This window comes from Arvicola amphibius, chromosome 2 (genome assembly GCF_903992535.2).
Source record: "Arvicola amphibius chromosome 2, mArvAmp1.2, whole genome shotgun sequence".
Taxonomy (NCBI): domain Eukaryota; kingdom Metazoa; phylum Chordata; class Mammalia; order Rodentia; family Cricetidae; genus Arvicola; species Arvicola amphibius.
Genome location: NC_052048.2, coordinates 63,211,138 through 63,224,669, shown reverse-complemented (window position 1 = coordinate 63,224,669; position 13,532 = coordinate 63,211,138). Strand labels below are relative to the sequence as shown.

Genomic DNA, 13,532 nt, shown 5'->3' with positions numbered 1-13,532 from the left:
TTTTTATACATTAAAGTGTTTATGAAAAGTATTTCCTTTTTAAAATTCCTTTTCTATAAAACACTAGTAAAATAAACTTTTCAAAAGGGTAGTTCTGTGGTATTAACAGAGTCCTAGGAAGTGACTGTGTCCCTACTGTGTCCATGCACCTGCATACGGAGCTATGGGCAGACAGACACTGGTGGGTCCTGAGTACAGTGTTCATATACTTGCATTCTCTGAGTGCTGTTATAAAACTGTGCCTTTCTTTATATATGAATTAACCACTTCCTACCCATTTCTAAACCTTGGTTAGTATTTTATTTTGGGTTTTTTTTTCTTGGAAAGAGAAATTTTAGATATTCCTTCTGTGCAGTTGATATCAACCGTTTAGGATATTGTAAATATCCATCCAGTTTGTCTCTGTACTACAAACTGTGTTTATGTTCCTTGAAATGGACATCTTTAATTTTGAGGTAATCAGGACCATCAGTTTTAAACTTATAGTTCATAATGTTTGAACTCCCATAAAGCAACCAAAAATAAACCTAAACTAACACAGAAACAAGCAACTATACCGCCAACCCCAAACCAGCACTCTCCAAAGCCTCCTGTTTCAGAATGACAGTATTCTCCTTGCATTATCTTCAGTGTTTATGATTCACACTGTGCTGATTACTCATTAGTGTCTCTTCTGTATGAAATGGACTGGGAAATGTCTGGATGTCTAGGTAAGTAAGGATTTGTACTTTAAATGGCTGCAGTGTGCCAGGATGGAAGTTCATTCTTGGGATGACGGTAATGTGGCAGTGCTGTTTTACCACTGTGTGCTGTCTTTTATAAGCTTTGTTACGTTTTTATGAAAAGAACAAATCTGCCTCAAGTGGGAATTCTAACAGAGCAGTAAAATCACTTATGTTTACTAGCTGTGTGTGTTAGGGTGGTCTAGCAATTCATGTATGAGTTAGGATAATAATTTCCTGCTTAGTGCTATTATTAACAGTGAAATAATGCCAACTCAGACCTAGCAAATGATTGGCATTTAGTAAATGGCAGCTGTCTGGTTAGATGATGTTGTTTTCGATGCTGATGTATAGATGCTGTATTAGTGTTTGCAGAAGAATACACTATGAAGTATAGACATGTGTAGAGGAGGTCTAGACTCTTGTTAACAAACAAATTGACAAGATGTTTTTCATAATTAACAATGTATTTCTTAACTAACAATGAGCATGTAGGCTTAACTTATATGAGAACTAGAGTCTGTTGGTTTAGACATGATCAAATGAAAAATTGTCTAATTGGTATAGGATTTTACACATTAGTATTTGAAATGGTGACATATTTGATACTCACAAATTTTCTATAACAATGTCTAAGGCACTGTTTCCTTGCTGTGGTTTAGAAATTCACAGCTGATGATAAGAGGAACTCAGCTTTATAGTTTTTTGGAATATATCTTTCTAATTTAGACACTCCTGTTTTAGACTTATGGGGACTGAGTAAAATCCAACACCAGTTTTACTAAAGGATGGTGAGATAATGTGTAATCTAGTGCTGAATTCATTGAGCTGAGGCTATAATCTTGTCATTATATAAAACTGTGTTCAAGTCAGCTGTGCATATTACTTCATGGTAAAGTACATCTCCTCACAGTATTAACAAGAATATTTAAAGATGTTACTGAACATAAATATTTATTACAATATTCTCATTTTCTAATATAGTTAATATTAATCTTAGGCCTTGCGAAAAAAAGAGGATTTGGGAACTGAAAAATGGAGAATAAGAACTTAAACTATATAGTACTGATTCCATCCATTCCCATATTGTCTTCATCTCTTCATTCTGATCAATCTAAAGTCCTCTCTTCTTTCTTGTCACTCTCTGAATGTATCTTGCAGTACCTGTACTTTACTGATCGTTTTTACTTCTCATCCTTTAATTTTCTTCCTCTCTGGCAGCCTTTCTGATATTGCTGCCTACTTTGGCATTTGTCAGCTCATCTTCTTTGTGCCCTTCACTGTTCCAGGGTTCTACCTGTACCACTGTTCTGTTTCTTTCTTTTTTTTTTTTTTTTTCAAGAATCAAAAATGGAACTTTTTTTTTTTTTTTTTTTTTTTTTTCCTCATGGGTTCTGTTTCTTGCTGTTGTTAAAAGGTTCATGTGCCAGGACTGAGCATGGACTGCATGGTAGAGTATGTGTTTAACACTGTGGGAGGATCTGGGCTTAGTCTCCTCTAGTGACAACAGCAACAAGCAAACAAACAAAGAAACCAGTCCATGGCTCTTTAGAGGTCTTTCACATTTCTTGCTTCTTACCCTCTTCATTTCAAATTCTGAAGCATGTTTTCATTGTCATCCTTTCTGCATACTAATCCTTTTACCTCAATCACCACTCCCATTTGAGTGCTTTTCTTTTTTCATTCTGTTTCATTTTAATTTTCTGATTCTTATTTATTTTGCTAATATTGCAGACTGAGCTCAGTGGATCTGTATTCCCTAGGGCCTGATGTGTGTCTCTGTCTCTGTGTTTATTGCATTAGCCATCATATTTAGTTGCATTCTTCATCAGTAAATGGAAAGCCCTTTTATGACAGGTATAGTGTTTCTTCTTCTTCTTCTTCTTCTTCTTCTTCTTCTTCTTCTTCTTCTTCTTCTTCTTCTTCTTCTTCTTCTTCTTCTTCTTCTTCTTCTTCTTCTTCTTCTTCTTCTTCTTCTTCTTCTTCTTCTTCTTCTTCTTCTTGTCTTCCCCCTTCTCCTCCTTCTCCTCCTCCACTTCTTCTTCTTCCTCCTTCTTTTGCTTTACCACTTAGTATTAGCACTATATAATACTCAGTGCTTGCTTTTTTATTGAAAAAGATAGCCACACTTCTTTTAACCCTCAAGAAAATCCAATAATCTCATCTCAGGACATGCTATTCAATGTCAGGAGAAAACAGTTCTATTGGTGTTCACGGAAGAATCATAACACAAGTAACAAAAAGTTCTAATATTTTGTCATTTACAATAGTGTTTATCTGAACTTTTGGCCTGGAACATAACAAGGCACACTTTGAATAAACATGGCAATATTTATTATTTTTAGTGAAACCGACCTTCCATTCACCCCCCTTTATGGCTGTGCTGCTTATAAATTCCCAAAGGATTATTTGAAAAATCCTACTTATATCTGCCAGCCTTATCAGTAGGGCAGAAGTTCATGTATTGTAACAGGAGGTCAGATTTCGGTCATGGTCTTATAGATGGGGCCAAGCACCTGTAAATTCTTCCTTTGGTGACTAAAGTGAAGTACAATATCAAACAGGCAGTGAGACTTTTCTAGGAAGTGCTGAACTTTGGCAGGAAGGGCAAAGTTTGGTGGGTGGAGGGGAGGGAAGAAAGTGAACAAGGGTCAGATAGTGGCGGAGACGTGGGTCTTGATGTAATCATACAATGGAAGTGTGTGGGAGCAAAGGTAGATGCATTGTGTGGAACTGTTTTAAACAATTGATATGGTTTAAATCTTCAATTTACAACTTACAAACATACAGTTTAGAGATCGGCAGGTGAGGAAATAAAACGTCACAGTCATTAGAGAAAAAAATTAAAAAGGAAAAAACAAATTCAAAGTCCTCCTGTTAAGGAAGCGATGGATAATAATAACGGGGGTTGTTGTACATTGTGCATTGTTCCTGTAAAGATGGATGGACTGTCTGTGTAGTGAATAATGAGTTTGCCTTGCATATTTTGTGAAACCTTTATTGACCCAAGGTTATCTGCCATGTTTATGAGTTCCAACTTTTAAATTAACTTCAGTACAGACAGTTTGCATGTACTAAGCTCCTTTATATACTGAAGCATCTTTCTTAGTCATCTTGAGGTTAGCTATGCTAACCCATCCTATGAACAGCATGTAAGAAGATGCTTGGGTGTCATTAAGGGTGCAGAGAAGAGCAAGCCTGTGAATATAGTCAGACCTTCAGTTCCTGGGTTTCATTTACGATCTTCCCTCCTAGTGGCATTGTGGTCCCCAATGAACTGTATTATATGATCATTAACAATTTAAATTCCCACATTAAAAATGTTGACAAAATGTACAACTTTGAGTTAATATACTTTTCTGCCTGTGTGTTATCTTATAATAAAAAGTTTACTTTCTGGATTTCTGACATCTTGGGTTAACAATTATAGCAGTAGTCCAGATGTTAGTGCACACACAACCCCTTAGTATTACATGAATCTTAAGAAATATAGTTCTGTCCTTCAAGAGCAATAGGAGACTATAGTGGAATATAGGAGAGAGTATTGCTCTGTAAAGTAACATTACTAATGAGCTCTAGCAAGTGCAGTTTTCCTGGATAAGGTGAGTCTGAAAATTGAATGAAGTTGTGATGTCTTTAACCCAAGTGAAATGCTCATGTGTACATTTAATTTTCTTTTAAATAGAGTTAATATAGTCAAGGAGCCTTCATCTTGAAATCCTCTACCTTGGCCTCTGTGCTAGATTATAGGCATATATCAGGATGCCAAACTGTACAAATAACATTTTGATTAAACTGTCAGGCTTCTTTATCTCCTTGAGTCTTACCCACAGACCTCAGAAGAGCCCATCAATGGTTGAGTCAGGTTGCAGCTGTCTGCTGAGTACGAACCTGTGCCCTAGAATAGCAAGTGCCCTCTGTGTTAAGCTCCCGGACATCTTGGTTTTTCTTTAGATTCAGATGTCTTGTCCAGTCTAACTGTAAAAAAATAATTTCAAAGTGACATTGTTACTGTATCATAAATCTCTTTTCCCCAGGCAGCCTTGATGTGTGACAAGTTGATGACCATTTTGTCTCAAGAATATGATCGCCTCTGAGACCTAGCTAGTAGTTGCTTTCTGATCACTTGTATTAGAAAGATTTAGAACAGAGGTTTATAAATAATGATGAGAACTGTTAGTAAGTAAATGTGTTAAGTTTCAGCATATTTTTTTCAGGGACCCTGCTGTAATTTGAAGTGAATCAGCTTCAGGGTTACAATTTATCCCACTTCTACCCCTGTGCAGCTGAGAATAAGATAGATTGAGATGGGGAGGAACTTTCTGGGAACATGCTTCTACCACTGTCCCATGCTTCTTCCTCACTTGGGTCAAGATAGTATGTGACCTCCCAGTCTTAATCTGCAGATTTCATGTGGCCTACGGTGGTAGCTGAGGAACTGACAAAACCATGAGCATGTACCAATGGGTAACAGCAAGGAAAGAATTGGGAGACTAGACATAGATACCAGTATGAGCAGTTCCAAGTGACACATCTTCTTAAGTGTTAAATTTCTTAAGAAAATTTGTTAGTGAACTTTGATACAAGTTTATTGTTATGCTAAAATGCTTTGAAAAATAAATAATGGAAGAGTTCATGACACTATTGAAATTTTAATGAATGAAATGATTAGTTTAGCAGTATCATGTGTTCTTAAACTCTTGATTCTGTAAAAACCCCAAGACAGCAATAAGTGACAGATGAGGCTGGCCCAGCCCCCAACAAGTCATTTATAATACCACTTCTAAACTTAGGGAACATTGTGGATGCAAAGCATGTAAGAGCTGGAAGAAGGGCAGTGAAATCCCATCCTCTAGATACTACACAGGAGTGTAGCCACTGACTCAAAGCAGCTGCTATTAGTTGTTCTGGTCCTATACAAGACAAGACCCCTGAATAGTCAGTTGTGAATAGGGGAGAGGGTCATGGAGCCGTACCTCTGCTGCTGAACTGTAAGCTACTGATGGACTCTGGGAAAGGGAGAACTCTTGTCTTTAGTTTTGTATGCTCTGTCATACCCACCAGCTTTTAGTGGATTCTTCCACCCTCATGGCTACACAAAAGGCCCTAGTTAAGATCAGAGGAATATAAACAAAAAGATATAATGTGGGAAAGAGATTAGTAGGATAGATGATGGGAGAGTAGGGGCCTGGGGCTGTGATGAGAGCAGTCAGAATGTGTATATACATATATGAAGTTATCAAAAGTTTATGTGCTAAAATTATCTACTCTTCAAAGCTATGTTTTCCTAAAGCTAGCATATGTGACTGATAATGCTGAAAGATATAAATATGATCAGAACAACTTTACAGAAAGCTTATAATGTAGTTGGTCTAGAGAAAAGCTACTTTGTAAGAGACCTGGAGAGTTGTTTCTTAAAAAAAAAATCTATCATATTTATTTGAAATACATATCTTTCCTTTGGGAAGCAAGAAATGGGCATTGCACTCCTAACAGCTTTCCTGGGAGCATGAGCAGAAGGGAAGTAAGTGCCATTTCCAAGTCTTTTAGAACAGCTTTGTTTTGTCTGTTTATCTACTTGAACTTTGTTTTAAAGAACTCTGTCTGGCTTTATAAGCTTTAGACCCTATTCCACTTTATTCATTTTGTAATTATTTTGTTTTAATTTTAATAGACTTGATTTTTCATTCTCAAAACATTCTTCTGCATTTCCATACTGTCTAAAACACACAGGAGTTGCAACTTTAAGGAACCAGCTTAGACAAGAAGAGACAGATGCATTCTGCTTTCTTTCCATTTGTGAGCTTGAGTACATCCGAGTAATAAGAACACATTTTATGTATTTTTTCCTGTGAAAATTTTCCCTGAAAATTTAGCTGCTTAGAGTTTATTTCTGACATCTTGCAGGTTCCTGTCACTCTCCTACTATATCTCAGGACCTCAGAGAGCCACTGACCCACCAGTGTCTGGTGGGATTAGATAGGAGTGAACACTGCATAGATCATAGAGAAAGAGCTGAGGGCAAAATACTTTGTGCACTGCATTGATAAGGACACAGGAAGAGCATTTCTAGTGATAACTTTCCTGCAGTGTAGACGAATGGGCTCTGGTTTGTAGTAGCTGTAATCTAGTTTGTTATAATTGTCATAATGCTCTTTTAACCCAGTGACCTTATTACCCTTGGGCATATCTATCACTTGGCTTTGAATAAAATAACAGACAAAGAAAAAGAAAAAAAGAAAAATAAGTTAAACCAAAAAAGCTTATTTGAAGATAATTAAACATCTCAAGGGTGCTCACTTGTGTGTTTTCATGTATGTTAAACAGTGATCAGCTTTAGACAGAGCATTATGATAACTTTTCAGACTTGAACAAGGCACACAAGAAGTAATTCACTTTATATACGACACCTAATAATGCTAAATACATTTTAATCTTAGGCTTAATGTAAATTTAAATTGTAGTTTCTCATTATTTGCAGAATAAAGTAACTTTCTTACCTAGTCTGAGTAGTCTGTATTGGATCCTTGCCTTATCTCTCTCTTCACTTTTCCTCCTGGCTGCTCTTTAATGTGCTTCCCTAGCCTGTATGTTCTCCCATGATGTGCTCCACAGGGTATTGTGTTTTTTTTTCACCTGAATGCAGTCGGAACTTACTTTCTTCCTTTGTGTTATCATCGTCGTCGTCGTCGTCGTCGTCGTGTGTGTGTGTGTGTGTGTGTGTGTGTGTGTCTATGTGTCATTGGTTTGGGTTTGTGCATGTATGTGGAGGTCAAAGGCTGAAGTTTGTTGTGTTCCTCTCAAATTTGATATTTATCCCCATCTCAGTCAGTGAGAAATCTGATTTTTTTTCTTCTTTTTCATATTCTATTTTTTCCTACTATGATCTATTTAGGTTCTGTCAGATTTCTTTGAAAAATTTAAATTTAAAAATTTTTTTATGTTTACCATAACTAAGATGTTTTCTTTCTGGATAGTGGTTTTTATATTGCTGTGGTAGTTTTAATATCATGGGTGAGGGGCATTAATTGCTGTAGCCAAAGCTTATAATGTAACTCACAAAAGCACATAGGAGACAAAAGGAGCATCCTTTTGTCCTATGGGAGTTAGTTTATTGAAGGAGTTATGTAAGTGACATCCATATTCCATAGCTAAAATTCATGTTTATTTGTGGTTCATAATAGCAAGTGTCATGGAGAGTGTTTTTTAATTTACAGGTAGAATGGGTTTATTATAAATTTTGGGAGTGCGGAAAGTCTGTGTTTGAGACTTAGTGGATTTTGTACTTTCTTAGAATTACATTACTCAAAGAAGCCACAGTCTAGCATAGTGTGTCTCAACCATCCTAATGCTGTGACCCTTTAATACAGCTCCTCATGTTGTGGTGACCCTCTGACCATAAAATTATTTCATTGCTACATCATAACTGTAATTTTGCTACTGTTGTGAATTGTAATGCAAATATCTGTATTCTCTGATGGTCTTAGGCAACCCCTGTGAAAAGGTCGCTTGATTCTGCAAAGGGTTCATGACCACTGGTGTAGAGGTTGTCATTTAGGACTTTTAAACCTAGAGTAGACTGCTGACCCCAGACTTCTCCAGAAAGAATATGTATAGTCCGTCTTATCATACCTCAGCTTCTTATTTAGAGCTCTGGACTTCTTAGAGTCTTATGTTTTCCACATTGTAGCATAAGCTGATAAAGAGCTGTGAATGAAAGGAGTGAGCAATGTATACGATACCCCAAGAAGACACTGTTGGAAAAAGCCATACAGACAACACAAGGGCTTGAGGTAAACTATTAGCCAAGAAACTGAATTGTTTTTTGTTTCAGGTTTGCATAGTTTTTTGATCTGTTATATATAGAGATTAATTAAAGTTAGGGTTTCTTGCTAATTCAAAGTATAAGAAATACTTCATTTTATCTTTAAAGTACTGTTTTTTTTTCTTAATTTGATTGATTTTGAGATAGGGAAAGTAGGTTATAGGCCAGGCATGATGGCACACACTTGTGATACTGGTACTGGTGAAGAAGTCAGAAGGAACCAGAGTCTAAAGGCAATATTAGCTACATAACAAAACTGTCTCAAAAATTCAAAAGTGAGATTGTTTATGAAATTTGTAGCTGTTCAGATTGTACTTAAGTGCATGTACCAAAAAAAAAAACCAGTTTAATTATTTTGTTGTTTGTGTACTATTTTGTTCTTTTTACATTTATTGAGTGTGAAGGTGCTAGAGATCCAGCATGGATGTCAGGTGAGAAATAAGACTCTTTTGGATGATGTGAGAAAACAGAGCACAGTGGGATGGGTGACTAGTAATGGAGGAAAGGTTGAGTTTTCTTTATTTATATTTGTCTAATGTCTAATCTGGTTGAACATTATCTTCTTAAACTTATCTTTTTTTTTTAATGATGGAAGCATTTAGAATCCTTTCTTCTAGTGGTTTGTTTTGCTCAGACATGATCTTGCTTTGTAGCTCCGATAGACTTAACTCACTCTATAACCCTCACTGGCCTCAAACTCACCATCACCTTGCCTCCCTCTGTTAAGTGCTAGGATTACAGGTATAAATTGCCATGCCCAGACTTGTATCCTTTTGAAATGTGTAATTCTTAATAGTATTTCATTCGTTACTACATTAATGTAATAGTACATTCATGCTGTTCATGAGCACCCCAGATCTTCCTGCTCTTCCTGACTGTAGCTTCAGTCCCCTTTGTCAGCCATGCTGTCTCCTTGGCCTCTGGTGACCACTCTTCTTCTCTCAAGCTCCATGGGATCAGATTTTTATACTCTACATTGAGGTGAAAGCAAGAAGTACTGATGCTTTCTTTCTGGCTTTTCCTCATTTAATGTAATGATCTTAAGATCCACCCAGGTCACAAAGTAATAGAATTTCTTTATTTTTATGGAGGAATGATTTTGTATTGTTTATCTATTATTTATTTCATTGTTTATATTTGAAAAGAAAATTCTTTATTAATTGATGGGCAATTAGATTGTGTTAGTTTCTTGGCTATTATGAATATTGCTACAGAGTATGTTGGAGAACAAACAACTTGTCAACATTCTGGCTTAATTTCCTTTGGTTATGCATCCAGTAGTTATATTGCTGGAAAAACCTCCTTACTGTTTTTGCCCCATCTGGGCATGGGGCCTAGCGTCTCGTGAAATGTGACTAGGGATGGTAGTGAATGGGAATACTTTTTATATTTTAGGCCACCCTTGTAAAATACTTCATTTTAGAAAAATTGCCTTTGGTGCAGACTTTAACTCTCTTATCCATGGTCTGTGGAGGGCAAATGAATGTACCACTGTGGAGAGCAGAGCCAGATTTTCTTTCTATTCCTAGCCTCTGAGATCAGTTTATTTTGGTCTGTTGGAGGGAGCTGGCTGCTTGTTTGTCCCAGCCAACCGGCTAGCTCAGCCCTGAAATAACCACACAGAAACTGTTTTAATTAAATCACTGCTTGGCCCATTAGCTCTAACTTCTTATTGGCTAACTCTTACATCTTAGTTTAACCCATTTCTATTAATTTGTATATCGACATGTGGTAGCGGCTTACCAGGTAAGTTTCGGCAGCTGTCTTACTCTGGTGGCAGATCCATGGCGTCTCCCTCTGCTTTCTTCCTCCCAGAATTCAGTTCTGTCTTCCCCACCTACCTAAGTTCTGCCCTATCGACAGGCCAGGGTAGTTTCTTTATTCATTAACCAATGAAAGCAGCACATAGACAGAAGGACCTCCCACACCATTGGTCTCTCTCACTAGTTTTTTTTTTTCTTAAATTCATTAGTATAAAATTATGCCATTGAAACCACCATTGTACACCACTCAGCAGGTCCCACAATAGCCATCCCTACAGGGTTGTATCTGATTGCTTACTTCAGTGATCTGCAGAGTCTGATAGTGAGTGTTTTTCATTCGCTGTTGTATCTTTAGGAGGGCCTTGAGTGCACTCTCTTGTGGTTTTTTTCCTTGTTCAGAACTTCAGTATTATTTCCTCTGTCTTTGCTTAATGAGGCTGGCTTTATGGATTGTAATAGAATGTATATAAAAGAGAGTTCATAAATATGGGTAGCTTTATTAGAAAAGAATATGAAATATGAGGTTGGAGAGATAGCTTAGTGGCTAAAGAGCACTTACTGCTCTTTAGGAGGACCCAGGTTCAATTCTCAGCACATGTAGCTCACAACTATCTGTACTCTGGTTCCAGAAGATCTGACTCCCTCTTTTGACCTTTGCAGGAACCAAGCATACACATGGTGCAGACATTCATGCAGGCAAAACATTCATATACATAAAATATAAATAAATAAATTTTTCTATAAAAAGAATATGAAACCTCAAGTATATTACTAATAAGCAGGCCTATGAATGAAGTAGTGAATCTTTGTACATGTGCATATAGATATCCACAAACTGGGATGGGAATAGGATTTTCCATACTCTGAACTGGTAAATGTTGAGAGAGTTCACCATGGGCTACTTGAATTGGTGTACATTTCTGAAAACGGAGGCACTGAGTCAATTTAGATACTGGAAATAATATCTCCTGTGAGAAAAACAGCAGTTTGTGCTACCAGTCCAGGGACATGATGTTTTCAATGGAACAAGGGGGTTTGGGTCTCCTGTATTCAGGGATCCTTATCTTTAGTACACTGGCTTTGCATACAAATGTGACCTAGACTGTTTTACACTGTCCTGTGGAGCTCAGGGCTCTGGGAATGAGGGCAAGTAAATGTTGATATTCTGGTTTCTGCTAATAAAAAGACTAATAAAGTCATTTGTTTTAGATGTGTTAGGTTTCATGAAACTGGACTTTATTAACTTATAGGTGGGAAAATCCTTAGACTCTTCATGATTTTTTATATTTCAGTAATTACAATGTAGGTTTATTGTAGAAAGGAGCTGCAGGCTGCGTTCCTACCTGGCTCCTGCACCGGCTAACTTTACCCCAAATAATTACACCGAAACTGTATTTTTTTAAACACTGTCTGGCCCATTAGTTTCAGCCTCTTATTGGCTAACTCTCACATCTTGATTATTTCTAATAATTTGTGTAGCTCCATGAGGTGGTGGCCTACCAGGAAATATCTTAACCTGCATCTGTCTCAGAGAGGAGAGGCATGGCGACTGCCTGATTTGGCTTTCTTTCTCCCAGGATTCTGTTCGGTCTACTCCACCTACCTAATTTTCTGTCCTCTCAAAGGCCAAGGCAGTCTCTTTATTAATTAACCAATGAAACAACAGATAGACAGATGACCCTCCTCCATCAGTTTATTTAGGTAGGAGCATTAAGAAAGAAGGGGATAATTGTTTTGAAATATTTCTCAAGGATTGTTTATTACTCAAAAAAGAAATATGGTACTTGGTGGAACATGTTCATAATATAAGATATTCTGCATGTGTGGGCAGGATAGTGTTCAGGTCAGGAAGGTTTGCAGTCAGTTTTGTGGATGCCGGAGGGTGGGGGCAAGAAGGTATATGAGTACAGGAGGAATAGAGGAAGGCTTTTATTTTTCTCTCAAATGTGCTGTGAAATTAAAGTGTTCGTTGTAATATCCAGAACCTAGAAAAAAAAAAAGAACCCTAGATGCACCTCAACTGAAGAATGGAAAAAGAAAATATGGTACATTTTCACAATGGAGTACAACTCAGCTGTAAAAAACAATGGCATCGTAAAATTTGCAGACAAATGGATGGAACTAGAAAAAAACCATCCTGAGTGAGGTAACCCAGGCTCAGAAAGACAAACATCAGTGGACGTTGGATATAAAGCAAAGGATAGCCAGACTACAATCCACAGCTCCAGAGAAGCTGAAGCCTTCCAGTAACTGATGGAACCAGATGCAGAGATCCACAACCAAGCAGCAGGCCAAGCTTTGGAAAATCCAATTGGAGAGGGGGAGGAAGGATTATATGAGTAAGGGAGGTCAAGATCATGATGGAAAAACCTATGGAGACAGCTTTACCAAGCTCGTAGAAACTCATGAACTCTAGACTAACAGCTGTGGAGCCTCCATGGTACTGGACTAGGCCATCTGTATGTGGGAGACAGTGGTGAAGCTTGGACTATCTGAGTGGCCCCTGGCAGTAAGACCAGGATCTATCTGTGATGCATGAGCTAGCGTGTGGGAGCTTACTCTCAATGGTGGAATGCCATGCTCAGCCTTAATGCAGGGGGAGGAGCTTGGTACTGCCCCAACTTAATGTGCCAGATTTTGTTGATTTCCCATGAGAGCCCTTACCTGTTGGCAGGAGTGAATGAGAGGTGGGCTGGTGGTGGAGGCGAGGGGCAGTAGGAGGAGGGGTGGGAGGGAGAACTGTGGTTGAAATGTAAAATGAAATTAAAAATAAATAAATTAATTTAAAAAAGGTAAATGAAATTCTTAAATTGGACATGTTGGCATATACCTGTAATTCCAACTGCCCCGGATAAGATAGGAAAATTGTGAGTTTTAGGCTATTCTGGATAATGGAGCAAGACTTCTATCTAATAATAAATAACAAATAAATGAATAAATAAATAATCTTAAGGTAATTGCACAGCAATTTCACCAGATCTCAAAATTCATATCACAGTTGAAGCTAATGTGAGCATCATATATTATTGTGTCCTAGTTTGCTTCTCTGTTGCTGAGATAAATACTATGAACAAAGCCAGCCGGAAGAGGGGTTGTTATTTCATCTTACAAGTGACAGTCTGTCATTGAGGGAAACCAGAGCAGAATCTTAAGACAGGAACTGAAGGAGAAGTCATGGAGGAAAACTGCTTACTGACTCAGTCAGCTTATTTTCTTATACTA

The 13,532-nt window shown here is 37.5% G+C and overlaps 1 protein-coding gene across 1 annotated transcript in view; it reads left to right on the top strand.

Moving 5' to 3' along the window:
* The window catches only part of Exoc6b (exocyst complex component 6B), a 491,547-nt gene that overhangs the window by 197,125 nt on the left and 280,890 nt on the right, over positions 1 to 13,532 (top strand). The window lies entirely within an intron of this gene.